General features: G+C 43.2%; 13 non-coding genes across 13 annotated transcripts; 4 read left to right on the top strand and 9 right to left on the bottom strand.

Annotated features, from left to right (window-relative positions):
- Positions 1-1,079: 1,079 nt before the first annotated feature.
- On the bottom strand, positions 1,080-1,152 carry trnav-cac (transfer RNA valine (anticodon CAC)). Its single transcript has one exon. It is a non-coding gene; the product is annotated as a tRNA-Val (tRNA).
- Positions 1,153-3,531: 2,379 nt separating this feature from the next.
- trnav-cac (transfer RNA valine (anticodon CAC)) lies at positions 3,532-3,604 on the bottom strand. The gene has a single exon. It is a non-coding gene; the product is annotated as a tRNA-Val (tRNA).
- Positions 3,605-5,984: 2,380 nt separating this feature from the next.
- On the bottom strand, positions 5,985-6,057 carry trnav-cac (transfer RNA valine (anticodon CAC)). The gene has a single exon. It is a non-coding gene; the product is annotated as a tRNA-Val (tRNA).
- A 1,128-nt stretch (positions 6,058-7,185) lies between these two features.
- On the top strand, positions 7,186-7,257 carry trnag-ucc (transfer RNA glycine (anticodon UCC)). The gene has a single exon. It is a non-coding gene; the product is annotated as a tRNA-Gly (tRNA).
- Positions 7,258-8,439: 1,182 nt separating this feature from the next.
- On the bottom strand, positions 8,440-8,512 carry trnav-cac (transfer RNA valine (anticodon CAC)). Its single transcript has one exon. It is a non-coding gene; the product is annotated as a tRNA-Val (tRNA).
- Positions 8,513-10,893: 2,381 nt separating this feature from the next.
- trnav-cac (transfer RNA valine (anticodon CAC)) lies at positions 10,894-10,966 on the bottom strand. Its single transcript has one exon. It is a non-coding gene; the product is annotated as a tRNA-Val (tRNA).
- Positions 10,967-13,346: 2,380 nt separating this feature from the next.
- Positions 13,347-13,419, bottom strand: trnav-cac (transfer RNA valine (anticodon CAC)). The gene has a single exon. It is a non-coding gene; the product is annotated as a tRNA-Val (tRNA).
- A 2,379-nt stretch (positions 13,420-15,798) lies between these two features.
- Positions 15,799-15,871, bottom strand: trnav-cac (transfer RNA valine (anticodon CAC)). The gene has a single exon. It is a non-coding gene; the product is annotated as a tRNA-Val (tRNA).
- Positions 15,872-16,999: 1,128 nt separating this feature from the next.
- Positions 17,000-17,071, top strand: trnag-ucc (transfer RNA glycine (anticodon UCC)). Its single transcript has one exon. It is a non-coding gene; the product is annotated as a tRNA-Gly (tRNA).
- Positions 17,072-18,252: 1,181 nt separating this feature from the next.
- On the bottom strand, positions 18,253-18,325 carry trnav-cac (transfer RNA valine (anticodon CAC)). Its single transcript has one exon. It is a non-coding gene; the product is annotated as a tRNA-Val (tRNA).
- A 1,128-nt stretch (positions 18,326-19,453) lies between these two features.
- On the top strand, positions 19,454-19,525 carry trnag-ucc (transfer RNA glycine (anticodon UCC)). The gene has a single exon. It is a non-coding gene; the product is annotated as a tRNA-Gly (tRNA).
- Positions 19,526-20,706: 1,181 nt separating this feature from the next.
- On the bottom strand, positions 20,707-20,779 carry trnav-cac (transfer RNA valine (anticodon CAC)). Its single transcript has one exon. It is a non-coding gene; the product is annotated as a tRNA-Val (tRNA).
- Positions 20,780-21,903: 1,124 nt separating this feature from the next.
- Positions 21,904-21,975, top strand: trnag-ucc (transfer RNA glycine (anticodon UCC)). Its single transcript has one exon. It is a non-coding gene; the product is annotated as a tRNA-Gly (tRNA).
- Positions 21,976-26,677: the final 4,702 nt, after the last annotated feature.

The raw sequence follows: 26,677 nt of genomic DNA on the forward strand, positions 1-26,677 counted from the left end.
GCTTCTCTGCAGGCCTCTTAGAACTCTTTCTGCTTCCACTTGTATTCTTAGGGGTTCTTTGCTGTTTGGAAGCACATCATTATCCATCAGGGCAGGTTTGACCTGTGAACAGGGGCAGAAATGTAAGAAAATGGGGTCTGTCCATGTCTGTCTTTTGTTAGCGACAAGCTAGCATGCAAACTGCGATGAGACCTTTACATTTTCCGCAATCAGCTATCTACATAGTCAATGTTTTATATTTCACAAGCAAATATGTCTATATGCTGATTGGTCTTAAGCAGGGTTGTCCGATCTTCAGGTTTTCCTTCCAATCTAGCAGGATCCACACCTGATTCCAATTGTTTGCTCTGCTGATCTTGGCTTTCAGTAGACTAAAGTGTGGCTTCTGCTTGGTTAGAATGAAAACGTGCAACCCACACTGGCCCCTTCCGGATAAGACTGGACAACCCTGCTCTAAAGCAAATAACCACTAAGGTAAGTGCCACTTTGTGAGTTCTGAATCTGTCATGCTGACTTGACGTCACTCGATGAACAGGGAAGGAACTGGTAGATGAGAAGACTTCCCACTGTTGACGAATGGCAATTTCAAGTTGAGGGTGCGTTTTCTTTGTATTTTCCTGCTTGGAGGTGGGGAATTACAAGTTTCAACTCGAGTCAAAGGCATCATTACTCTCGAGGAAAGAGCCAGGCTTCCACATTCAGTGGAAAAGCAGAGACTCCCTGTTATTTTGCAAGCAGCTGTTATCTGCCTTGCTACAAAAGCACAATGGAACGGAAACCGCTCCCAGCCTTTTTCGAGCGTAGACCTTTTGCTGATAGGTGAACTTGGTGACCAGTACTTTACAGAAAATTTTCCAGTCACGTTCAGAGTCTTATTGAGCAACGAAAGAGCCAGGCTTCCACTTTCTGTGGAAAAGCAGAGACTCCCTTTCATTTTGTAAGCAAATGTTATCTGCTTTGCTACAAAGGCAGGATATCTGCTCTGTTCAAGGTCTCGCTTTCTGGCTGTTCCTATAGGACCTGATCCTGCAGTGATGACAACTGGGCAATTAGTAAAGCAAAGTTCAAAACATCCAGAGTGTTTCTGCCTGGTCTCGAACCAGGGACCTTTTGCGTGTGAGGCAAACGTGATAACCACTACACTACAGAAACCATGCAAAGGTTGCTCCTTGGCTGTTGCCCATGGTCTGCTGACGAGAAAGGCACGTACTTAACCCTCTTACCCTGTATGGCCGAAAAACCGGCTTGCCCGTCTTTGATCTATTCCCGTGAGGACGATATACCGGCTTGGTCGTCTATGCCAAATACCCGTAAGGCCGATGTAGCGGTTTTTACAGTGTAAACGTTATCCCCGTAAGGCCGGTGTACCGGCATTACTCTGCTATGATTCCTTACTTATTTAATTATCATTTTTTTAACCCGGAAGGTTGATGACCTCATGACGTCACGACATGATTACGTTGTTACGCCGGCATTACGATGAAGATCCAAGCGTGAATATTGGTGTAATAGTAGAAGTTAACTAAAAATGCCAAAGCGAAAAGCTAATCGTGTTCCAGCTAAAGTTACACCTACAGTGAACACAGGTACATCTAAAACAGTAAAAAAAAAAAAAGAAAGAAAACATACACAGTTACACAGGCGAGAGCGAGGATTCTAGATAGTGACAGCAGTGAAAGTTCAGGCCATGTTGAAACCGAAACCGAAACTGATAGTGACGCAAACTCTCCTGATTCAGACCCTGAGCCGTCTTCATCTTCAGCATCAACCAGTGCGACTGACACTGCAGGGGTCTGGAGTCATAACGGGACCATTTCTGTGCATTCGTGAAAACGCTACCTGCTGGTCTGATTATCACCAGAAACTTGACTTTTGGCGCTAAAATGCATTTATTTGTTTATTTATTTATTTATTATTTACTTGAATTTATTCAAAGGCATTGACCACGCTGATGCTCGTATGGTACTTCTAAATGAGTATAAGGATTTTAGCGAGCATTTTTCGTCATTTCTCTAGTTAAGAATTGTGCTCTAAGTGGAGTAAAAAGACTGAACTGCTTCATTTTCAAAGTAATATTACACAAATACATTATTATAAGTTGTTTCAAGGCCTAAAAATGTTCAAATTAAAATGTTGATTTTGGGGCCAATTTTGGCCTGGGAACTCAGGGTTGGCGTGCTGTTTCTATGGGGAATATAGGGTTGTGGGACATAATACTGTGGGAACTAAGGGGTAAGAGGGTTAAACTTTTGTTTACCAGAGTAGAGTACCTCAGCGTGGCATTGGTGGTATAGTGGTGAGCATAGCTGCCTTCCAAGCAGTTGACCCGATTCGATTCCCGGCCAATGCAAACGCTGTCACTCGAAGGTTCAAGTGACACTTTACGGTGGTTGACACAAAAGGAGTTAATCTTCTACCTGAAAATGAGTTGGTCAACAGAGTGTCCCATAGGCTTCTCTGCAGGCCTCTTAGAACTCTTTCTGCTTCCCACTTGTATTCTTAGGGGTTCTTTGCTGTTTGGAAGCACATCATTATCCATCAGGGCAGGTTTGACCTGTGAACAGGGGCAGAAATGTAAGAAAATGGGGTCTGTCCATGTCTGTCTTTTGTTAGCGACAAGCTAGCATGCAAACTGCGATGAGACCTTTACATTTTCCGCAATCAGCTATCTACATAGTCAATGTTTTATATTTCACAAGCAAATATGTCTATATGCTGATTGGTCTTAAGCAGGGTTGTCCGATCTTCAGGTTTTCCTTCCAATCTAGCAGGATCCACACCTGATTCCAATTGTTTGCTCTGCTGATCTTGGCTTTCAGTAGACTAAAGTGTGGCTTCTGCTTGGTTAGAATGAAAACGTGCAACCACACTGGCCCCTTCCGGATAAGACTGGACAACCCTGCTCTAAAGCAAATAACCACTAAGGTAAGTGCCACTTTGTGAGTTCTGAATCTGTCATGCTGACTTGACGTCACTCGATGAACAGGGAAGGAACTGGTAGATGAGAAGACTTCCCACTGTTGACGAATGGCAATTTCAAGTTGAGGGTGCGTTTTCTTTGTATTTTCCTGCTTGGAGGTGGGGAATTACAAGTTTCAACCTCGAGTCAAAGGCATCATTACTCTCGAGGAAAGAGCCAGGCTTCCACATTCAGTGGAAAAGCAGAGACTCCCTGTTATTTTGCAAGCAGCTGTTATCTGCCTTGCTACAAAAGCAGAATGGAAGGGAAACCGCTCCCAGCCTTTTTCGAGCGTAGACCTCTTGCTGATAGGTGAACTTGGTGACCAGTACTTTACAGAAAATTTTCCAGTCACGTTCAGAGTCTTATTGAGCAACGAAAGAGCCAGGCTTCCACTTTCTGTGGAAAAGCAGAGACTCCCTTTCATTTTGTAAGCAAATGTTATCTGCTTTGCTACAAAGGCAGGATATCTGCTCTGTTCAAGGTCTCGCTTTCTGGCTGTTCCTATAGGACCTGATCCTGCAGTGATGACAACTGGGCAATTAGTAAAGCAAAGTTCAAAACGTCCAGCGTGTTTCTGCCTGGTCTCGAACCAGGGACCTTTTGCGTGTGAGGCAAACGTGATAACCACTACACTACAGAAACCATGCAAAGGTTGCTCCTTGGCTGTTGCCCATGGTCTGCTGACGAGAAAGGCACGTACTTAACCCTCTTACCCTGTATGGCCGAAAAACCGGCTTGCCCGTCTTTGATCTATTCCCGTGAGGACGATATACCGGCTTGGTCGTCTATGCCAAATACCCGTAAGGCCGATGTAGCGGTTTTACAGTGTAAACGTTATCCCCGTAAGGCCGGTGTACCGGCATTACTCTGCTATGATTCCTTACTTATTTAATTATCATTTTTTTAACCCGGAAGGTTGATGACCTCATGACGTCACGACATGATTACGTTGTTACGCCGGCATTACGATGAAGATCCAAGCGTGAATATTGGTGTAATAGTAGAAGTTAACTAAAAATGCCAAAGCGAAAAGCTAATCGTGTTCCAGCTAAAGTTACACCTACAGTGAACACAGGTACATCTAAAACAGTAAAAAAAAGAAAAAAGAAAGAAAACATACACAGTTACACAGGCGAGAGCGAGGATTCTAGATAGTGACAGCAGTGAAAGTTCAGGCCATGTTGAAACCGAAACCGAAACTGATAGTGACGCAAACTCTCCTGATTCAGACCCTGAGCCGTCTTCATCTTCAGCATCAACCAGTGCGACTGACACTGCAGGGGTCTGGAGTCATAACGGGACCATTTCTGTGCATTCGTGAAAACGCTACCTGCTGGTCTGATTATCACCAGAAACTTGACTTTTGGCGCTAAAATGCATTTATTTGTTTATTTATTTATTTATTATTTACTTGAATTTATTCAAAGGCATTGACCACGCTGATGCTCGTATGGTACTTCTAAATGAGTATAAGGATTTTAGCGAGCATTTTTCGTCATTTCTCTAGTTAAGAATTGTGCTCTAAGTGGAGTAAAAAGACTGAACTGCTTCATTTTCAAAGTAATATTACACAAATACATTATTATAAGTTGTTTCAAGGCCTAAAAATGTTCAAATTAAAATGTTGATTTTGGGGCCAATTTTGGCCTGGGAACTCAGGGTTGGCGTGCTGTTTCTATGGGGAATATAGGGTTGTGGGACATAATACTGTGGGAACTAAGGGGTAAGAGGGTTAAACTTTTGTTTACCAGAGTAGAGTACCTCAGCGTGGCATTGGTGGTATAGTGGTGAGCATAGCTGCCTTCCAAGCAGTTGACCCGATTCGATTCCCGGCCAATGCAAACGCTGTCACTCGAAGGTTCAAGTGACACTTTACGGTGGTTGACACAAAAGGAGTTAATCTTCTACCTGAAAATGAGTTGGTCAACAGCGTGTCCCATAGGCTTCTCTGCAGGCCTCTTAGAACTCTTTCTGCTTCCCACTTGTATTCTTAGGGGTTCTTTGCTGTTTGGAAGCACATCATTATCCATCAGGGCACGTTTGACCTGTGAACAGGGGCAGAAATGTAAGAAAATGGGGTCTGTCCATGTCTGTCTTTTGTTAGCGACAAGCTAGCATGCAAACTGCGATGAGACCTTTACATTTTCCGCAATCAGCTATCTACATAGTCAATGTTTTATATTTCACAAGCAAATATGTCTATATGCTGATTGGTCTTAAGCAGGGTTGTCCGATCTTCAGGTTTTCCTTCCAATCTAGCAGGATCCACACCTGATTCCAATTGTTTGCTCTGCTGATCTTGGCTTTCAGTAGACTAAAGTGTGGCTTCTGCTTGGTTAGAATGAAAACGTGCAACCACACTGGCCCCTTCCGGATAAGACTGGACAACCCTGCTCTAAAGCAAATAACCACTAAGGTAAGTGCCACTTTGTGAGTTCTGAATCTGTCATGCTGACTTGACGTCACTCGATGAACAGGGAAGGAACTGGTAGATGAGAAGACTTCCCACTGTTGACGAATGGCAATTTCAAGTTGAGGGTGCGTTTTCTTTGTATTTTCCTGCTTGGAGGTGGGGAATTACAAGTTTCAACCTCGAGTCAAAGGCATCATTACTCTCGAGGAAAGAGCCAGGCTTCCACATTCAGTGGAAAAGCAGAGACTCCCTGTTATTTTGCAAGCAGCTGTTATCTGCCTTGCTACAAAAGCACAATGGAAGGGAAACCGCTCCCAGCCTTTTTCGAGCGTAGACCTCTTGCTGATAGGTGAACTTGGTGACCAGTACTTTACAGAAAATTTTCCAGTCACGTTCAGAGTCTTATTGAGCAACGAAAGAGCCAGGCTTCCACTTTCTGTGGAAAAGCAGAGACTCCCTTTCATTTTGTAAGCAAATGTTATCTGCTTTGCTACAAAGGCAGGATATCTGCTCTGTTCAAGGTCTCGCTTTCTGGCTGTTCCTATAGGACCTGATCCTGCAGTGATGACAACTGGGCAATTAGTAAAGCAAAGTTCAAAACGTCCAGCGTGTTTCTGCCTGGTCTCGAACCAGGGACCTTTTGCGTGTGAGGCAAACGTGATAACCACTACACTACAGAAACCATGCAAAGGTTGCTCCTTGGCTGTTGCCCATGGTCTGCTGACGAGAAAGGCACGTACTTAACCCTCTTACCCTGTATGGCCGAAAAACCGGCTTGCCCGTCTTTGATCTATTCCCGTGAGGACGATATACCGGCTTGGTCGTCTATGCCAAATACCCGTAAGGCCGATGTAGCGGTTTTACAGTGTAAACGTTATCCCCGTAAGGCCGGTGTACCGGCATTACTCTGCTATGATTCCTTACTTATTTAATTATCATTTTTTTAACCCGGAAGGTTGATGACCTCATGACGTCACGACATGATTACGTTGTTACGCCGGCATTACGATGAAGATCCAAGCGTGAATATTGGTGTAATAGTAGAAGTTAACTAAAAATGCCAAAGCGAAAAGCTAATCGTGTTCCAGCTAAAGTTACACCTACAGTGAACACAGGTACATCTAAAACAGTAAAAAAAAGAAAAAAGAAAGAAAACATACACAGTTACACAGGCGAGAGCGAGGATTCTAGATAGTGACAGCAGTGAAAGTTCAGGCCATGTTGAAACCGAAACCGAAACTGATAGTGACGCAAACTCTCCTGATTCAGACCCTGAGCCGTCTTCATCTTCAGCATCAACCAGTGCGACTGACACTGCAGGGGTCTGGAGTCATAACGGGACCATTTCTGTGCATTCGTGAAAACGCTACCTGCTGGTCTGATTATCACCAGAAACTTGACTTTTGGCGCTAAAATGCATTTATTTGTTTATTTATTTATTTATTATTTACTTGAATTTATTCAAAGGCATTGACCACGCTGATGCTCGTATGGTACTTCTAAATGAGTATAAGGATTTTAGCGAGCATTTTTCGTCATTTCTCTAGTTAAGAATTGTGCTCTAAGTGGAGTAAAAAGACTGAACTGCTTCATTTTCAAAGTAATATTACACAAATACATTATTATAAGTTGTTTCAAGGCCTAAAAATGTTCAAATTAAAATGTTGATTTTGGGGCCAATTTTGGCCTGGGAACTCAGGGTTGGCGTGCTGTTTCTATGGGGAATATAGGGTTGTGGGACATAATACTGTGGGAACTAAGGGGTAAGAGGGTTAAACTTTTGTTTACCAGAGTAGAGTACCTCAGTGTGGCATTGGTGGTATAGTGGTGAGCATAGCTGCCTTCCAAGCAGTTGACCCGGGTTCGATTCCCGGCCAATGCAAACGCTGTCACTCGAAGGTTCAAGTGACACTTTACGGTGGTTTGACACAAAAGGAGTTAATCTTCTACCTGAAAATGAGTTGGTCAACAGAGTGTCCCATAGGCTTCTCTGCAGGCCTCTTAGAACTCTTTCTGCTTCCCACTTGTATTCTTAGGGGTTCTTTGCTGTTTGGAAGCACATCATTATCCATCAGGGCACGTTTGACCTGTGAACAGGGGCAGAAATGTAAGAAAATGGGGTCTGTCCATGTCTGTCTTTTGTTAGCGACAAGCTAGCATGCAAACTGCGATGAGACCTTTACATTTTCCGCAATCAGCTATCTACATAGTCAATGTTTTATATTTCACAAGCAAATATGTCTATATGCTGATTGGTCTTAAGCAGGGTTGTCCGATCTTCAGGTTTTCCTTCCAATCTAGCAGGATCCACACCTGATTCCAATTGTTTGCTCTGCTGATCTTGGCTTTCAGTAGACTAAAGTGTGGCTTCTGCTTGGTTAGAATGAAAACGTGCAACCACACTGGCCCCTTCCGGATAAGACTGGACAACCCTGCTCTAAAGCAAATAACCACTAAGGTAAGTGCCACTTTGTGAGTTCTGAATCTGTCATGCTGACTTGACGTCACTCGATGAACAGGGAAGGAACTGGTAGATGAGAAGACTTCCCACTGTTGACGAATGGCAATTTCAAGTTGAGGGTGCGTTTTCTTTGTATTTTCCTGCTTGGAGGTGGGGAATTACAAGTTTCAACCTCGAGTCAAAGGCATCATTACTCTCGAGGAAAGAGCCAGGCTTCCACATTCAGTGGAAAAGCAGAGACTCCCTGTTATTTTGCAAGCAGCTGTTATCTGCCTTGCTACAAAAGCACAATGGAAGGGAAACCGCTCCCAGCCTTTTTCGAGCGTAGACCTCTTGCTGATAGGTGAACTTGGTGACCAGTACTTTACAGAAAATTTTCCAGTCACGTTCAGAGTCTTATTGAGCAACGAAAGAGCCAGGCTTCCACTTTCTGTGGAAAAGCAGAGACTCCCTTTCATTTTGTAAGCAAATGTTATCTGCTTTGCTACAAAGGCAGGATATCTGCTCTGTTCAAGGTCTCGCTTTCTGGCTGTTCCTATAGGACCTGATCCTGCAGTGATGACAACTGGGCAATTAGTAAAGCAAAGTTCAAAACGTCCAGCGTGTTTCTGCCTGGTCTCGAACCAGGGACCTTTTGCGTGTGAGGCAAACGTGATAACCACTACACTACAGAAACCATGCAAAGGTTGCTCCTTGGCTGTTGCCCATGGTCTGCTGACGAGAAAGGCACGTACTTAACCCTCTTACCCTGTATGGCCGAAAAACCGGCTTGCCCGTCTTTGATCTATTCCCGTGAGGACGATATACCGGCTTGGTCGTCTATGCCAAATACCCGTAAGGCCGATGTAGCGGTTTTACAGTGTAAACGTTATCCCCGTAAGGCCGGTGTACCGGCATTACTCTGCTATGATTCCTTACTTATTTAATTATCATTTTTTTAACCCGGAAGGTTGATGACCTCATGACGTCACGACATGATTACGTTGTTACGCCGGCATTACGATGAAGATCCAAGCGTGAATATTGGTGTAATAGTAGAAGTTAACTAAAAATGCCAAAGCGAAAAGCTAATCGTGTTCCAGCTAAAGTTACACCTACAGTGAACACAGGTACATCTAAAACAGTAAAAAAAAGAAAAAAGAAAGAAAACATACACAGTTACACAGGCGAGAGCGAGGATTCTAGATAGTGACAGCAGTGAAAGTTCAGGCCATGTTGAAACCGAAACCGAAACTGATAGTGACGCAAACTCTCCTGATTCAGACCCTGAGCCGTCTTCATCTTCAGCATCAACCAGTGCGACTGACACTGCAGGGGTCTGGAGTCATAACGGGACCATTTCTGTGCATTCGTGAAAACGCTACCTGCTGGTCTGATTATCACCAGAAACTTGACTTTTGGCGCTAAAATGCATTTATTTGTTTATTTATTTATTTATTATTTACTTGAATTTATTCAAAGGCATTGACCACGCTGATGCTCGTATGGTACTTCTAAATGAGTATAAGGATTTTAGCGAGCATTTTTCGTCATTTCTCTAGTTAAGAATTGTGCTCTAAGTGGAGTAAAAAGACTGAACTGCTTCATTTTCAAAGTAATATTACACAAATACATTATTATAAGTTGTTTCAAGGCCTAAAAATGTTCAAATTAAAATGTTGATTTTGGGGCCAATTTTGGCCTGGGAACTCAGGGTTGGCGTGCTGTTTCTATGGGGAATATAGGGTTGTGGGACATAATACTGTGGGAACTAAGGGGTAAGAGGGTTAAACTTTTGTTTACCAGAGTAGAGTACCTCAGCGTGGCATTGGTGGTATAGTGGTGAGCATAGCTGCCTTCCAAGCAGTTGACGTGCGTTCGATTCCCGGCCAATGCAAACGCTGTCACTCGAAGGTTCAAGTGACACTTTACGGTGGTTGACACAAAAGGAGTTAATCTTCTACCTGAAAATGAGTTGGTCAACAGAGTGTCCCATAGGCTTCTCTGCAGGCCTCTTAGAACTCTTTCTGCTTCCCACTTGTATTCTTAGGGGTTCTTTGCTGTTTGGAAGCACATCATTATCCATCAGGGCAGGTTTGACCTGTGAACAGGGGCAGAAATGTAAGAAAATGGGGTCTGTCCATGTCTGTCTTTTGTTAGCGACAAGCTAGCATGCAAACTGCGATGAGACCTTTACATTTTCCGCAATCAGCTATCTACATAGTCAATGTTTTATATTTCACAAGCAAATATGTCTATATGCTGATTGGTCTTAAGCAGGGTTGTCCGATCTTCAGGTTTTCCTTCCAATCTAGCAGGATCCACACCTGATTCCAATTGTTTGCTCTGCTGATCTTGGCTTTCAGTAGACTAAAGTGTGGCTTCTGCTTGGTTAGAATGAAAACGTGCAACCACACTGGCCCCTTCCGGATAAGACTGGACAACCCTGCTCTAAAGCAAATAACCACTAAGGTAAGTGCCACTTTGTGAGTTCTGAATCTGTCATGCTGACTTGACGTCACTCGATGAACAGGGAAGGAACTGGTAGATGAGAAGACTTCCCACTGTTGACGAATGGCAATTTCAAGTTGAGGGTGCGTTTTCTTTGTATTTTCCTGCTTGGAGGTGGGGAATTACAAGTTTCAACCTCGAGTCAAAGGCATCATTACTCTCGAGGAAAGAGCCAGGCTTCCACATTCAGTGGAAAAGCAGAGACTCCCTGTTATTTTGCAAGCAGCTGTTATCTGCCTTGCTACAAAAGCACAATGGAAGGGAAACCGCTCCCAGCCTTTTTCGAGCGTAGACCTCTTGCTGATAGGTGAACTTGGTGACCAGTACTTTACAGAAAATTTTCCAGTCACGTTCAGAGTCTTATTGAGCAACGAAAGAGCCAGGCTTCCACTTTCTGTGGAAAAGCAGAGACTCCCTTTCATTTTGTAAGCAAATGTTATCTGCTTTGCTACAAAGGCAGGATATCTGCTCTGTTCAAGGTCTCGCTTTCTGGCTGTTCCTATAGGACCTGATCCTGCAGTGATGACAACTGGGCAATTAGTAAAGCAAAGTTCAAAACGTCCAGCGTGTTTCTGCCTGGTCTCGAACCAGGGACCTTTTGCGTGTGAGGCAAACGTGATAACCACTACACTACAGAAACCATGCAAAGGTTGCTCCTTGGCTGTTGCCCATGGTCTGCTGACGAGAAAGGCACGTACTTAACCCTCTTACCCTGTATGGCCGAAAAACCGGCTTGCCCGTCTTTGATCTATTCCCGTGAGGACGATATACCGGCTTGGTCGTCTATGCCAAATACCCGTAAGGCCGATGTAGCGGTTTTACAGTGTAAACGTTATCCCCGTAAGGCCGGTGTACCGGCATTACTCTGCTATGATTCCTTACTTATTTAATTATCATTTTTTTAACCCGGAAGGTTGATGACCTCATGACGTCACGACATGATTACGTTGTTACGCCGGCATTACGATGAAGATCCAAGCGTGAATATTGGTGTAATAGTAGAAGTTAACTAAAAATGCCAAAGCGAAAAGCTAATCGTGTTCCAGCTAAAGTTACACCTACAGTGAACACAGGTACATCTAAAACAGTAAAAAAAAGAAAAAAGAAAGAAAACATACACAGTTACACAGGCGAGAGCGAGGATTCTAGATAGTGACAGCAGTGAAAGTTCAGGCCATGTTGAAACCGAAACCGAAACTGATAGTGACGCAAACTCTCCTGATTCAGACCCTGAGCCGTCTTCATCTTCAGCATCAACCAGTGCGACTGACACTGCAGGGGTCTGGAGTCATAACGGGACCATTTCTGTGCATTCGTGAAAACGCTACCTGCTGGTCTGATTATCACCAGAAACTTGACTTTTGGCGCTAAAATGCATTTATTTGTTTATTTATTTATTTATTATTTACTTGAATTTATTCAAAGGCATTGACCACGCTGATGCTCGTATGGTACTTCTAAATGAGTATAAGGATTTTAGCGAGCATTTTTCGTCATTTCTCTAGTTAAGAATTGTGCTCTAAGTGGAGTAAAAAGACTGAACTGCTTCATTTTCAAAGTAATATTACACAAATACATTATTATAAGTTGTTTCAAGGCCTAAAAATGTTCAAATTAAAATGTTGATTTTGGGGCCAATTTTGGCCTGGGAACTCAGGGTTGGCGTGCTGTTTCTATGGGGAATATAGGGTTGTGGGACATAATACTGTGGGAACTAAGGGGTAAGAGGGTTAAACTTTTGTTTACCAGAGTAGAGTACCTCAGCGTGGCATTGGTGGTATAGTGGTGAGCATAGCTGCCTTCCAAGCAGTTGACCCGATTCGATTCCCGGCCAATGCAAACGCTGTCACTCGAAGGTTCAAGTGACACTTTACGGTGGTTGACACAAAAGGAGTTAATCTTCTACCTGAAAATGAGTTGGTCAACAGAGTGTCCCATAGGCTTCTCTGCAGGCCTCTTAGAACTCTTTCTGCTTCCCACTTGTATTCTTAGGGGTTCTTTGCTGTTTGGAAGCACATCATTATCCATCAGGGCAGGTTTGACCTGTGAACAGGGGCAGAAATGTAAGAAAATGGGGTCTGTCCATGTCTGTCTTTTGTTAGCGACAAGCTAGCATGCAAACTGCGATGAGACCTTTACATTTTCCGCAATCAGCTATCTACATAGTCAATGTTTTATATTTCACAAGCAAATATGTCTATATGCTGATTGGTCTTAAGCAGGGTTGTCCGATCTTCAGGTTTTCCTTCCAATCTAGCAGGATCCACACCTGATTCCAATTGTTTGCTCTGCTGATCTTGGCTTTCAGTAGACTAAAGTGTGGCTTCTGCTTGGTTAGAATGAAAACGTGCAACCACACTGGCCCCTTCCGGATAAGACTGGACAACCCTGCTCTAAAGCAAATAACCACTAAGGTAAGTGCCACTTTGTGAGTTCTGAATCTGTCATGCTGACTTGACGTCACTCGATGAACAGGGAAGGAACTGGTAGATGAGAAGACTTCCCACTGTTGACGAATGGCAATTTCAAGTTGAGGGTGCGTTTTCTTTGTATTTTCCTGCTTGGAGGTGGGGAATTACAAGTTTCAACCTCGAGTCAAAGGCATCATTACTCTCGAGGAAAGAGCCAGGCTTCCACATTCAGTGGAAAAGCAGAGACTCCCTGTTATTTTGCAAGCAGCTGTTATCTGCCTTGCTACAAAAGCAGAATGGAAGGGAAACCGCTCCCAGCCTTTTTCGAGCGTAGACCTCTTGCTGATAGGTGAACTTGGTGACCAGTACTTTACAGAAAATTTTCCAGTCACGTTCAGAGTCTTATTGAGCAACGAAAGAGCCAGGCTTCCACTTTCTGTGGAAAAGCAGAGACTCCCTTTCATTTTGTAAGCAAATGTTATCTGCTTTGCTACAAAGGCAGGATATCTGCTCTGTTCAAGGTCTCGCTTTCTGGCTGTTCCTATAGGACCTGATCCTGCAGTGATGACAACTGGGCAATTAGTAAAGCAAAGTTCAAAACATCCAGCGTGTTTCTGCCTGGTCTCGAACCAGGGACCTTTTGCGTGTGAGGCAAACGTGATAACCACTACACTACAGAAACCATGCAAAGGTTGCTCCTTGGCTGTTGCCCATGGTCTGCTGACGAGAAAGGCACGTACTTAACCCTCTTACCCTGTATGGCCGAAAAACCGGCTTGCCCGTCTTTGATCTATTCCCGTGAGGACGATATACCGGCTTGGTCGTCTATGCCAAATACCCGTAAGGCCGATGTAGCGGTTTTACAGTGTAAACGTTATCCCCGTAAGGCCGGTGTACCGGCATTACTCTGCTATGATTCCTTACTTATTTAATTATCATTTTTTTAACCCGGAAGGTTGATGACCTCATGACGTCACGACATGATTACGTTGTTACGCCGGCATTACGATGAAGATCCAAGCGTGAATATTGGTGTAATAGTAGAAGTTAACTAAAAATGCCAAAGCGAAAAGCTAATCGTGTTCCAGCTAAAGTTACACCTACAGTGAACACAGGTACATCTAAAACAGTAAAAAAAAAAAAAAGAAAGAAAACATACACAGTTACACAGGCGAGAGCGAGGATTCTAGATAGTGACAGCAGTGAAAGTTCAGGCCATGTTGAAACCGAAACCGAAACTGATAGTGACGCAAACTCTCCTGATTCAGACCCTGAGCCGTCTTCATCTTCAGCATCAACCAGTGCGACTGACACTGCAGGGGTCTGGAGTCATAACGGGACCATTTCTGTGCATTCGTGAAAACGCTACCTGCTGGTCTGATTATCACCAGAAACTTGACTTTTGGCGCTAAAATGCATTTATTTGTTTATTTATTTATTTATTATTTACTTGAATTTATTCAAAGGCATTGACCACGCTGATGCTCGTATGGTACTTCTAAATGAGTATAAGGATTTTAGCGAGCATTTTTCGTCATTTCTCTAGTTAAGAATTGTGCTCTAAGTGGAGTAAAAAGACTGAACTGCTTCATTTTCAAAGTAATATTACACAAATACATTATTATAAGTTGTTTCAAGGCCTAAAAATGTTCAAATTAAAATGTTGATTTTGGGGCCAATTTTGGCCTGGGAACTCAGGGTTGGCGTGCTGTTTCTATGGGGAATATAGGGTTGTGGGACATAATACTGTGGGAACTAAGGGGTAAGAGGGTTAAACTTTTGTTTACCAGAGTAGAGTACCTCAGCGTGGCATTGGTGGTATAGTGGTGAGCATAGCTGCCTTCCAAGCAGTTGACCCGATTCGATTCCCGGCCAATGCAAACGCTGTCACTCGAAGGTTCAAGTGACACTTTACGGTGGTTGACACAAAAGGAGTTAATCTTCTACCTGAAAATGAGTTGGTCAACAGCGTGTCCCATAGGCTTCTCTGCAGGCCTCTTAGAACTCTTTCTGCTTCCCACTTGTATTCTTAGGGGTTCTTTGCTGTTTGGAAGCACATCATTATCCATCAGGGCACGTTTGACCTGTGAACAGGGGCAGAAATGTAAGAAAATGGGGTCTGTCCATGTCTGTCTTTTGTTAGCGACAAGCTAGCATGCAAACTGCGATGAGACCTTTACATTTTCCGCAATCAGCTATCTACATAGTCAATGTTTTATATTTCACAAGCAAATATGTCTATATGCTGATTGGTCTTAAGCAGGGTTGTCCGATCTTCAGGTTTTCCTTCCAATCTAGCAGGATCCACACCTGATTCCAATTGTTTGCTCTGCTGATCTTGGCTTTCAGTAGACTAAAGTGTGGCTTCTGCTTGGTTAGAATGAAAACGTGCAACCACACTGGCCCCTTCCGGATAAGACTGGACAACCCTGCTCTAAAGCAAATAACCACTAAGGTAAGTGCCACTTTGTGAGTTCTGAATCTGTCATGCTGACTTGACGTCACTCGATGAACAGGGAAGGAACTGGTAGATGAGAAGACTTCCCACTGTTGACGAATGGCAATTTCAAGTTGAGGGTGCGTTTTCTTTGTATTTTCCTGCTTGGAGGTGGGGAATTACAAGTTTCAACCTCGAGTCAAAGGCATCATTACTCTCGAGGAAAGAGCCAGGCTTCCACATTCAGTGGAAAAGCAGAGACTCCCTGTTATTTTGCAAGCAGCTGTTATCTGCCTTGCTACAAAAGCAGAATGGAAGGGAAACCGCTCCCAGCCTTTTTCGAGCGTAGACCTCTTGCTGATAGGTGAACTTGGTGACCAGTACTTTACAGAAAATTTTCCAGTCACGTTCAGAGTCTTATTGAGCAACGAAAGAGCCAGGCTTCCACTTTCTGTGGAAAAGCAGAGACTCCCTTTCATTTTGTAAGCAAATGTTATCTGCTTTGCTACAAAGGCAGGATATCTGCTCTGTTCAAGGTCTCGCTTTCTGGCTGTTCCTATAGGACCTGATCCTGCAGTGATGACAACTGGGCAATTAGTAAAGCAAAGTTCAAAACGTCCAGCGTGTTTCTGCCTGGTCTCGAACCAGGGACCTTTTGCGTGTGAGGCAAACGTGATAACCACTACACTACAGAAACCATGCAAAGGTTGCTCCTTGGCTGTTGCCCATGGTCTGCTGACGAGAAAGGCACGTACTTAACCCTCTTACCCTGTATGGCCGAAAAACCGGCTTGCCCGTCTTTGATCTATTCCCGTGAGGACGATATACCGGCTTGGTCGTCTATGCCAAATACCCGTAAGGCCGATGTAGCGGTTTTACAGTGTAAACGTTATCCCCGTAAGGCCGGTGTACCGGCATTACTCTGCTATGATTCCTTACTTATTTAATTATCATTTTTTTAACCCGGAAGGTTGATGACCTCATGACGTCACGACATGATTACGTTGTTACGCCGGCATTACGATGAAGATCCAAGCGTGAATATTGGTGTAATAGTAGAAGTTAACTAAAAATGCCAAAGCGAAAAGCTAATCGTGTTCCAGCTAAAGTTACACCTACAGTGAACACAGGTACATCTAAAACAGTAAAAAAAAGAAAAAAGAAAGAAAACATACACAGTTACACAGGCGAGAGCGAGGATTCTAGATAGTGACAGCAGTGAAAGTTCAGGCCATGTTGAAACCGAAACCGAAACTGATAGTGACGCAAACTCTCCTGATTCAGACCCTGAGCCGTCTTCATCTTCAGCATCAACCAGTGCGACTGACACTGCAGGGGTCTGGAGTCATAACGGGACCATTTCTGTGCATTCGTGAAAACGCTACCTGCTGGTCTGATTATCACCAGAAACTTGACTTTTGGCGCTAAAATGCATTTATTTGTTTATTTATTTATTTATTATTTACTTGAATTTATTCAAAGGCATTGACCACGCTGATGCTCGTATGGTACTTCTAAATGAGTATAAGGATTTTAGCGAGCATTTTTCGTCATTTCTCTAGTTAAGAATTGTGCTCTAAGTGGAGTAAAAAGACTGAACTGCTTCATTTTCAAAGTAATATTACACAAATACATTATTATAAGTTGTTTCAAGGCCTAAAAATGTTCAAATTAAAATGTTGATTTTGGGGCCAATTTTGGCCTGGGAACTCAGGGTTGGCGTGCTGTTTCTATGGGGAATATAGGGTTGTGGGACATAATACTGTGGGAACTAAGGGGTAAGAGGGTTAAACTTTTGTTTACCAGAGTAGAGTACCTCAGCGTGGCATTGGTGGTATAGTGGTGAGCATAGCTGCCTTCCAAGCAGTTGACCCGGGTTCGATTCCCGGCCAATGCAAACGCTGTCACTCGAAGGTTCAAGTGACACTTTACGGTGGTTGACACAAAAGGAGTTAATCTTCTACCTGAAAATGAGTTGGTCAACAGCGTGTCCCATAGGCTTCTCTGCAGGCCTCTTAGAACTCTTTCTGCTTCCCACTTGTATTCTTAGGGGTTCTTTGCTGTTTGGAAGCACATCATTATCCATCAGGGCAGGTTTGACCTGTGAACAGGGGCAGAAATGTAAGAAAATGGGGTCTGTCCATGTCTGTCTTTTGTTAGCGACAAGCTAGCATGCAAACTGCGATGAGACCTTTACATTTTCCGCAATCAGCTATCTACATAGTCAATGTTTTATATTTCACAAGCAAATATGTCTATATGCTGATTGGTCTTAAGCAGGGTTGTCCGATCTTCAGGTTTTCCTTCCAATCTAGCAGGATCCACACCTGATTCCAATTGTTTGCTCTGCTGATCTTGGCTTTCAGTAGACTAAAGTGTGGCTTCTGCTTGGTTAGAATGAAAACGTGCAACCACACTGGCCCCTTCCGGATAAGACTGGACAACCCTGCTCTAAAGCAAATAACCACTAAGGTAAGTGCCACTTTGTGAGTTCTGAATCTGTCATGCTGACTTGACGTCACTCGATGAACAGGGAAGGAACTGGTAGATGAGAAGACTTCCCACTGTTGACGAATGGCAATTTCAAGTTGAGGGTGCGTTTTCTTTGTATTTTCCTGCTTGGAGGTGGGGAATTACAAGTTTCAACCTCGAGTCAAAGGCATCATTACTCTCGAGGAAAGAGCCAGGCTTCCACATTCAGTGGAAAAGCAGAGACTCCCTGTTATTTTGCAAGCAGCTGTTATCTGCCTTGCTACAAAAGCAGAATGGAAGGGAAACCGCTCCCAGCCTTTTTCGAGCGTAGACCTCTTGCTGATAGGTGAACTTGGTGACCAGTACTTTACAGAAAATTTTCCAGTCACGTTCAGAGTCTTATTGAGCAACGAAAGAGCCAGGCTTCCACTTTCTGTGGAAAAGCAGAGACTCCCTTTCATTTTGTAAGCAAATGTTATCTGCTTTGCTACAAAGGCAGGATATCTGCTCTGTTCAAGGTCTCGCTTTCTGGCTGTTCCTATAGGACCTGATCCTGCAGTGATGACAACTGGGCAATTAGTAAAGCAAAGTTCAAAACGTCCAGCGTGTTTCTGCCTGGTCTCGAACCAGGGACCTTTTGCGTGTGAGGCAAACGTGATAACCACTACACTACAGAAACCATGCAAAGGTTGCTCCTTGGCTGTTGCCCATGGTCTGCTGACGAGAAAGGCACGTACTTAACCCTCTTACCCTGTATGGCCGAAAAACCGGCTTGCCCGTCTTTGATCTATTCCCGTGAGGACGATATACCGGCTTGGTCGTCTATGCCAAATACCCGTAAGGCCGATGTAGCGGTTTTACAGTGTAAACGTTATCCCCGTAAGGCCGGTGTACCGGCATTACTCTGCTATGATTCCTTACTTATTTAATTATCATTTTTTTAACCCGGAAGGTTGATGACCTCATGACGTCACGACATGATTACGTTGTTACGCCGGCATTACGATGAAGATCCAAGCGTGAATATTGGTGTAATAGTAGAAGTTAACTAAAAATGCCAAAGCGAAAAGCTAATCGTGTTCCAGCTAAAGTTACACCTACAGTGAACACAGGTACATCTAAAACAGTAAAAAAAAGAAAAAAGAAAGAAAACATACACAGTTACACAGGCGAGAGCGAGGATTCTAGATAGTGACAGCAGTGAAAGTTCAGGCCATGTTGAAACCGAAACCGAAACTGATAGTGACGCAAACTCTCCTGATTCAGACCCTGAGCCGTCTTCATCTTCAGCATCAACCAGTGCGACTGACACTGCAGGGGTCTGGAGTCATAACGGGACCATTTCTGTGCATTCGTGAAAACGCTACCTGCTGGTCTGATTATCACCAGAAACTTGACTTTTGGCGCTAAAATGCATTTATTTGTTTATTTATTTATTTATTATTTACTTGAATTTATTCAAAGGCATTGACCACGCTGATGCTCGTATGGTACTTCTAAATGAGTATAAGGATTTTAGCGAGCATTTTTCGTCATTTCTCTAGTTAAGAATTGTGCTCTAAGTGGAGTAAAAAGACTGAACTGCTTCATTTTCAAAGTAATATTACACAAATACATTATTATAAGTTGTTTCAAGGCCTAAAAATGTTCAAATTAAAATGTTGATTTTGGGGCCAATTTTGGCCTGGGAACTCAGGGTTGGCGTGCTGTTTCTATGGGGAATATAGGGTTGTGGGACATAATACTGTGGGAACTAAGGGGTAAGAGGGTTAAACTTTTGTTTACCAGAGTAGAGTACCTCAGCGTGGCATTGGTGGTATAGTGGTGAGCATAGCTGCCTTCCAAGCAGTTGACCCGGGTTCGATTCCCGGCCAATGCAAACGCTGTCACTCGAAGGTTCAAGTGACACTTTACGGTGGTTGACACAAAAGGAGTTAATCTTCTACCTGAAAATGAGTTGGTCAACAGCGTGTCCCATAGGCTTCTCTGCAGGCCTCTTAGAACTCTTTCTGCTTCCCACTTGTATTCTTAGGGGTTCTTTGCTGTTTGGAAGCACATCATTATCCATCAGGGCACGTTTGACCTGTGAACAGGGGCAGAAATGTAAGAAAATGGGGTCTGTCCATGTCTGTCTTTTGTTAGCGACAAGCTAGCATGCAAACTGCGATGAGACCTTTACATTTTCCGCAATCAGCTATCTACATAGTCAATGTTTTATATTTCACAAGCAAATATGTCTATATGCTGATTGGTCTTAAGCAGGGTTGTCCGATCTTCAGGTTTTCCTTCCAATCTAGCAGGATCCACACCTGATTCCAATTGTTTGCTCTGCTGATCTTGGCTTTCAGTAGACTAAAGTGTGGCTTCTGCTTGGTTAGAATGAAAACGTGCAACCACACTGGCCCCTTCCGGATAAGACTGGACAACCCTGCGCTAAAGCAAATAACCACTAAGGTAAGTGCCACTTTGTGAGTTCTGAATCTGTCATGCTGACTTGACGTCACTCGATGAACAGGGAAGGAACTGGTAGATGAGAAGACTTCCCACTGTTGACGAATGGCAATTTCAAGTTGAGGGTGCGTTTTCTTTGTATTTTCCTGCTTGGAGGTGGGGAATTACAAGTTTCAACCTCGAGTCAAAGGCATCATTACTCTCGAGGAAAGAGCCAGGCTTCCACATTCAGTGGAAAAGCAGAGACTCCCTGTTATTTTGCAAGCAGCTGTTATCTGCCTTGCTACAAAAGCACAATGGAAGGGAAACCGCTCCCAGCCTTTTTCGAGCGTAGACCTCTTGCTGATAGGTGAACTTGGTGACCAGTACTTTACAGAAAATTTTCCAGTCACGTTCAGAGTCTTATTGAGCAACGAAAGAGCCAGGCTTCCACTTTCTGTGGAAAAGCAGAGACTCCCTTTCATTTTGTAAGCAAATGTTATCTGCTTTGCTACAAAGGCAGGATATCTGCTCTGTTCAAGGTCTCGCTTTCTGGCTGTTCCTATAGGACCTGATCCTGCAGTGATGACAACTGGGCAATTAGTAAAGCAAAGTTCAAAACGTCCAGCGTGTTTCTGCCTGGTCTCGAACCAGGGACCTTTTGCGTGTGAGGCAAACGTGATAACCACTACACTACAGAAACCATGCAAAGGTTGCTCCTTGGCTGTTGCCCATGGTCTGCTGACGAGAAAGGCACGTACTTAACCCTCTTACCCTGTATGGCCGAAAAACCGGCTTGCCCGTCTTTGATCTATTCCCGTGAGGACGATATACCGGCTTGGTCGTCTATGCCAAATACCCGTAAGGCCGATGTAGCGGTTTTACAGTGTAAACGTTATCCCCGTAAGGCCGGTGTACCGGCATTACTCTGCTATGATTCCTTACTTATTTAATTATCATTTTTTTAACCCGGAAGGTTGATGACCTCATGACGTCACGACATGATTACGTTGTTACGCCGGCATTACGATGAAGATCCAAGCGTGAATATTGGTGTAATAGTAGAAGTTAACTAAAAATGCCAAAGCGAAAAGCTAATCGTGTTCCAGCTAAAGTTACACCTACAGTGAACACAGGTACATCTAAAACAGTAAAAAAAAGAAAAAAGAAAGAAAACATACACAGTTACACAGGCGAGAGCGAGGATTCTAGATAGTGACAGCAGTGAAAGTTCAGGCCATGTTGAAACCGAAACCGAAACTGATAGTGACGCAAACTCTCCTGATTCAGACCCTGAGCCGTCTTCATCTTCAGCATCAACCAGTGCGACTGACACTGCAGGGGTCTGGAGTCATAACGGGACCATTTCTGTGCATTCGTGAAAACGCTACCTGCTGGTCTGATTATCACCAGAAACTTGACTTTTGGCGCTAAAATGCATTTATTTGTTTATTTATTTATTTATTATTTACTTGAATTTATTCAAAGGCATTGACCACGCTGATGCTCGTATGGTACTTCTAAATGAGTATAAGGATTTTAGCGAGCATTTTTCGTCATTTCTCTAGTTAAGAATTGTGCTCTAAGTGGAGTAAAAAGACTGAACTGCTTCATTTTCAAAGTAATATTACACAAATACATTATTATAAGTTGTTTCAAGGCCTAAAAATGTTCAAATTAAAATGTTGATTTTGGGGCCAATTTTGGCCTGGGAACTCAGGGTTGGCGTGCTGTTTCTATGGGGAATATAGGGTTGTGGGACATAATACTGTGGGAACTAAGGGGTAAGAGGGTTAAACTTTTGTTTACCAGAGTAACTTTTGTTTACCATTGGTGGTATAGTGGTGAGCATAGCTGCCTTCCAAGCAGTTGACCTGGGTTCGATTCCCGGCCAATGCAAACGCTGTCACTCGAAGGTTCAAGTGACACTTTACGGTGGTTGACACAAAAGGAGTTAATCTTCTACCTGAAAATGAGTTGGTCAACAGAGTGTCCCATAGGCTTCTCTGCAGGCCTCTTAGAACTCTTTCTGCTTCCCACTTGTATTCTTAGGGGTTCTTTGCTGTTTGGAAGCATATCATTATCCATCAGGGCACGTTTGACCTGTGAACAGGGGCAAAAATGTAAGAAAATGGGGTCTGTCCATGTCTGTCTTTTGTTAGCGACAAGCTAGCATGCAAACTGCAATGAGACCTTTACAGTTTCCGCAATCAGCTATCTACATAGTCAATGTTTTATATTTCACAAGCAAATATGTCTATATGCTGATTGGTCTTAAGCAGGGTTGTCCGATCTTCAGGTTTTCCTTCCAATCTAGCAGGATCCACACCTGATTCCAATTGTTGATGATTTACAAGTTTTAACCTCGAGTCAAAGGCATCATTACTCTCGTCTTCTTGATCAAGGAAAGAGCCAGGCTTCCACATTCAGTGGAAAAGCAGAGACTCCCTGTTATTTTGCAAGCAGCTGTTATCTGCCTTGCTACAAAAGCACAAAAGAAGGAAATCTGCTCTGTTCAAGGTCTCGCTTTCTGGCTGTTCCTATAGGACCTGATCCTGCGGTGATGACAACTGGGCAATTATTAAAGCAAAGTTCACAACATCCCACTTGTTTCTGCCCGGTCTCGAACCATGGAAGCCTTAAATAGTTATGCTTAACTTTCTTTAACTTTTCCCGTTCATTCTCAGTGGTAGTCCTTACCACTACGGATGCTATATGGCGCTTTTCGAGGCTTGGTTTTTATCACTACGTATCACTCGATTTGAAGATCTCACGAATAAACTAATTCCAGGGGAAACATTTACACATTTAAATAGCGCAGTGAGAGAGTACTCTGTATTACTACTGCTGTCAAGTGGACATTCATAATACATACTACTTGTTATCCAGTAAGGGACACTGCCCCACGCGATAGTTGAGTGAAGTGGGTTAATACTTTAAAGTTAATACTTTTATGTTTGCTTATCTGTTAATTAAGACTTTGCTCCTGCATTTACTTCCTGACTCCAAAGCCCTGTGACGTGACAAGTATAATAATAGTCCTGAATTAACCCTACATATATAGTCACAAACCATTCAAATGATATTCATAATATACCAATGTTTCTTTTGAGTACATAAGTAATTTTGTTATTTGTAAGTCGCTTTGGTTAAAAGCATCTGCTAAATGAATAAATGTCAATTTAAATGTAAGTGTACAGTTCACTTCAACTGCCGACTAATAGTGCTTTTTTTTCTCAGGTAAAATGACGAATGTTAATCCGACGTCTGCGGTTAAAAAAGAAATAAACAAAAAGAGATGAAAGCCGAAAAAATAAAGCCAGTAAAGTAGTAACTGGTTTTCGCAGAAACGGAGGCAATTCAAAATGTAGATCTTCAAAAAAAAAAAAAAAAAAGCCTCGAATCAGCACCATGGAATCCACATGTGGCCAAAAATATATTGCATCCGTAGTGATAGAGAGCGAAGAAAATTCGGGAGGCGGGTCGCATGAACCTAACATAAAAATCTTGGTTCGAATCTCACGTTGGCTTAAAAGTACTTTTTTTTTTGTAAACTTGTTTTTAATGTCGAATCCATGAAAATACGATAAACATATTAAAACAATATGGATGTACAAAAATAAAAGTCATTTCCTGAGTTTTCTTTGTAAGGTGAGCAAAATGTAAAAATGAACATTAATAAACTATTATTGATGGGGACATTGTCATTAGTAGTTACTATTTCAAATATTTAGATATTTCTATTTAAAATGAAAACACCGCACAACATTTTGATGTTTTGATCATGTTTTAGTATATTTTATATTATATTATCTGTTACATATTGTAACTATGTAACTTTTTTAAAAAGAAGCATTGTCAACATTTACTATTTTGATACACTTTCAGTGTGTAAAATGAACTGTTAAAGGAGCATGTGAAATTCAGTTTGTCAGAATTAATATAACTTTCTAAATAATATATGCAGAGTGTGTTATAGTAAGTTATTGAAAATGTATTGCAAATAAGGACTAAGAGTTTTAAAACATTTACAAATACAAGCAAGTTAAAACATATTTACAAATACACAGGACAAATATATATATTTTTTAAATACAAAGATGTCTATACACAATTCCACAATGGTAGAGAGAGAGAGAGAGAAAGAGAGAGAGCGAGCGCGAGCACACAGATCAAATAGAATGAGATTAATGGACATCAGTATTACACAGGAATTGTAACTATTTACCAAAATCCAAGCTCGTGCTTGGCTTGGAATCAGACGTGTTTCACAAAAAAGTTATTTTCTCTTTTCAACAATGCACCTCTGCCTCTCAGCCTCATAGAATGGGGACTGCTGAAACTCTGCCCATGTCATCTCTGCATTCATTCCCTGTGCCTGATACAGGGAGAGCACTTTAGCAGGACAGTAAATGTATTTGCCTGCCACTCCAGGGAAACCAGTATGGATATGAGGATTATTGGGTCCTTGTTTTAGTGGCTGGTGGCAGAACCTGCACAGACGACCAGAAGGATGCTCCACTAATGATTTCCTCTTACCTCTCTCTTCAATTACCCTCTTCCTCTCTGCCTGCCTCTGCTTAGAGGCCTCTAGCTCCCGCTGAAAGAAGGGATTGTCTGCAAAATCTTCAAATGGCATCCTGGGGTTGGTCAGGCCCTCTGCAGAGTATCCCTCAAAGACTTTCCTGGAGCAGTAGAAGTATTTAACATCACCAGCCTGATAAAAGAAATGCACCAAGGAGCCATCACCCAGATAACAAGACTTTGGCTGACCACAAGCTAAACAGGATCTAATTTGTTTTTTTGGTGTCTGCTGCTGTTGTTGCAGGGCTGCCCGCTGCTTCTCTAGGATGTCTTTAACCATCTTCTCAACTGCTGCCTGTGTCAGAGGGACGTCTTCAGGAACACTCTTTCCAGGTGGATTGAACTGAGCGGGTGGCAGTATCGTCACTGGAACACTGATGGTTTCACTGCCTGAGTTAAGACGCTGCCATAACTGTTGTGTCTCCAGGAGCTTTTCTGGGCTGGTGTTGAGAGAGGCATTTGTGGGGTTTTTTAGCAAGGTGTTTTATGTAACTGTTTATGTGTTGTTTTGTGGTTGAGTGCAGAAGGCTGTTGGGTTCAGTGCAGGCACTCTGTAACATAGCAGCATAATCAGCATCCACCCTTTTAAGGAGATCCTTGCTCCCGTGGTGCTTGGCCAGGAGACCATCAATGGCATTTCTCATTGGATCCGTCCATTTGTTGTGGTCCAACACAAAGACTCGACGACCTGTCTTAATGGGTCCAATGCGAGCTGCATGGGGAGAAGCAACTATAGGCAGTGGTGGTGTGCTCAGCAGTTCTAGAAGAGATTCACAAAATTACTTAACTAAAGTATTTAAGTCTTTGTGTACATATGAGACAGACAGATTACACACATTAGTGCCTGTATGAATAATGTAATTACCTGCATCTAACAGAAATTCGTCAGACTTTTGTTCCTTTACTGTCACAGGACTTGGACTGGAAAACTGGTGAAAAATGAGAGTCTGCGGGCTGGCCTCTGGTTCTGCAGCAAGAGGGGTCTCACCAGAAGAGGAATCATCCAACTATTCCTGAAATTGAGCAAAATTACTGTATACAAGTGAGAAAAGCGATCAATTATGAAGTAATACAAATCTTTTTCTCCATTATCAAATAAAAACAAAGTGTAAAGGAGTACCTTAGATGGAATTGAAGACTCAAAGCTAGAAGAAGACTCCTGGAATCTCCATATCTCCGAGGGCTGACTTCCTGCACTTATATTTGGCAAAGTCAAGAGGCACTGGTCGACAGCCTGGCTCCACATACCGTAGGCCAAACCGCTCTCCTGTGTCCCTGCTGGACATATGCAAGGCTGGATATTTGGGCTGTCCTGTCACTCTCACAGAGGCACTGTTTAAATTCATCATTAACACAGGGTCAAACACTGCAGGTAGGACGACCCCAGGCTGCTTCAAGTCCACCAGCCGCTGATAATTCCAGCGTGCCACTCCAGTCATTCCCTGTGCCTGGAACAGCTCAGGAGAGACACGATTGACTGTTACCCACTGAGCCTGGTGGAAATGAGCAGCACCTGCTGTGAGGTGCCTCTGACAGGGATGCAAATGGGCACAGCAGCTCCATCACCCTTTACATGATTGATCTGTAAGATTCCCCCGTGTCTGTAGAGGATTCCTTCCTCCACCTCAAGGTCACTCAGGCAGCCTCTAAAGCCACCACACCTTTAGCATTGAGGGTTTAAAAAGGAAGATGTTGTTGGGATCCTTAGCAAGGTGGAAATGTTGAAGCACTTCTTCCACTCTCTGGACCAGCTCTCTGGGATTTGGCACTTTTGTCCTGCAGTGCTGTCTGATGTGCTGCTTGGTGGGATTAGCAGGCTCAATACCACAGAATATGTATGCATTATTCAGTTTCACCAGGTCGCTCTGATCCACTACAGAGAAGGCAGCAGAGAGGAACTGGCAGAAGGAGCTATACAGAGGATGATGCTCTGACACACACTCCCTGGTGAACCGCCGCACACAGTGAAATAAGTCCAATTTAACAATGATGTTCTCATTGTACTTCAGGCAAGCGG

Source organism: Ictalurus furcatus, chromosome 7, assembly GCF_023375685.1.
Source record: "Ictalurus furcatus strain D&B chromosome 7, Billie_1.0, whole genome shotgun sequence".
Lineage (NCBI taxonomy): Eukaryota > Metazoa > Chordata > Actinopteri > Siluriformes > Ictaluridae > Ictalurus > Ictalurus furcatus.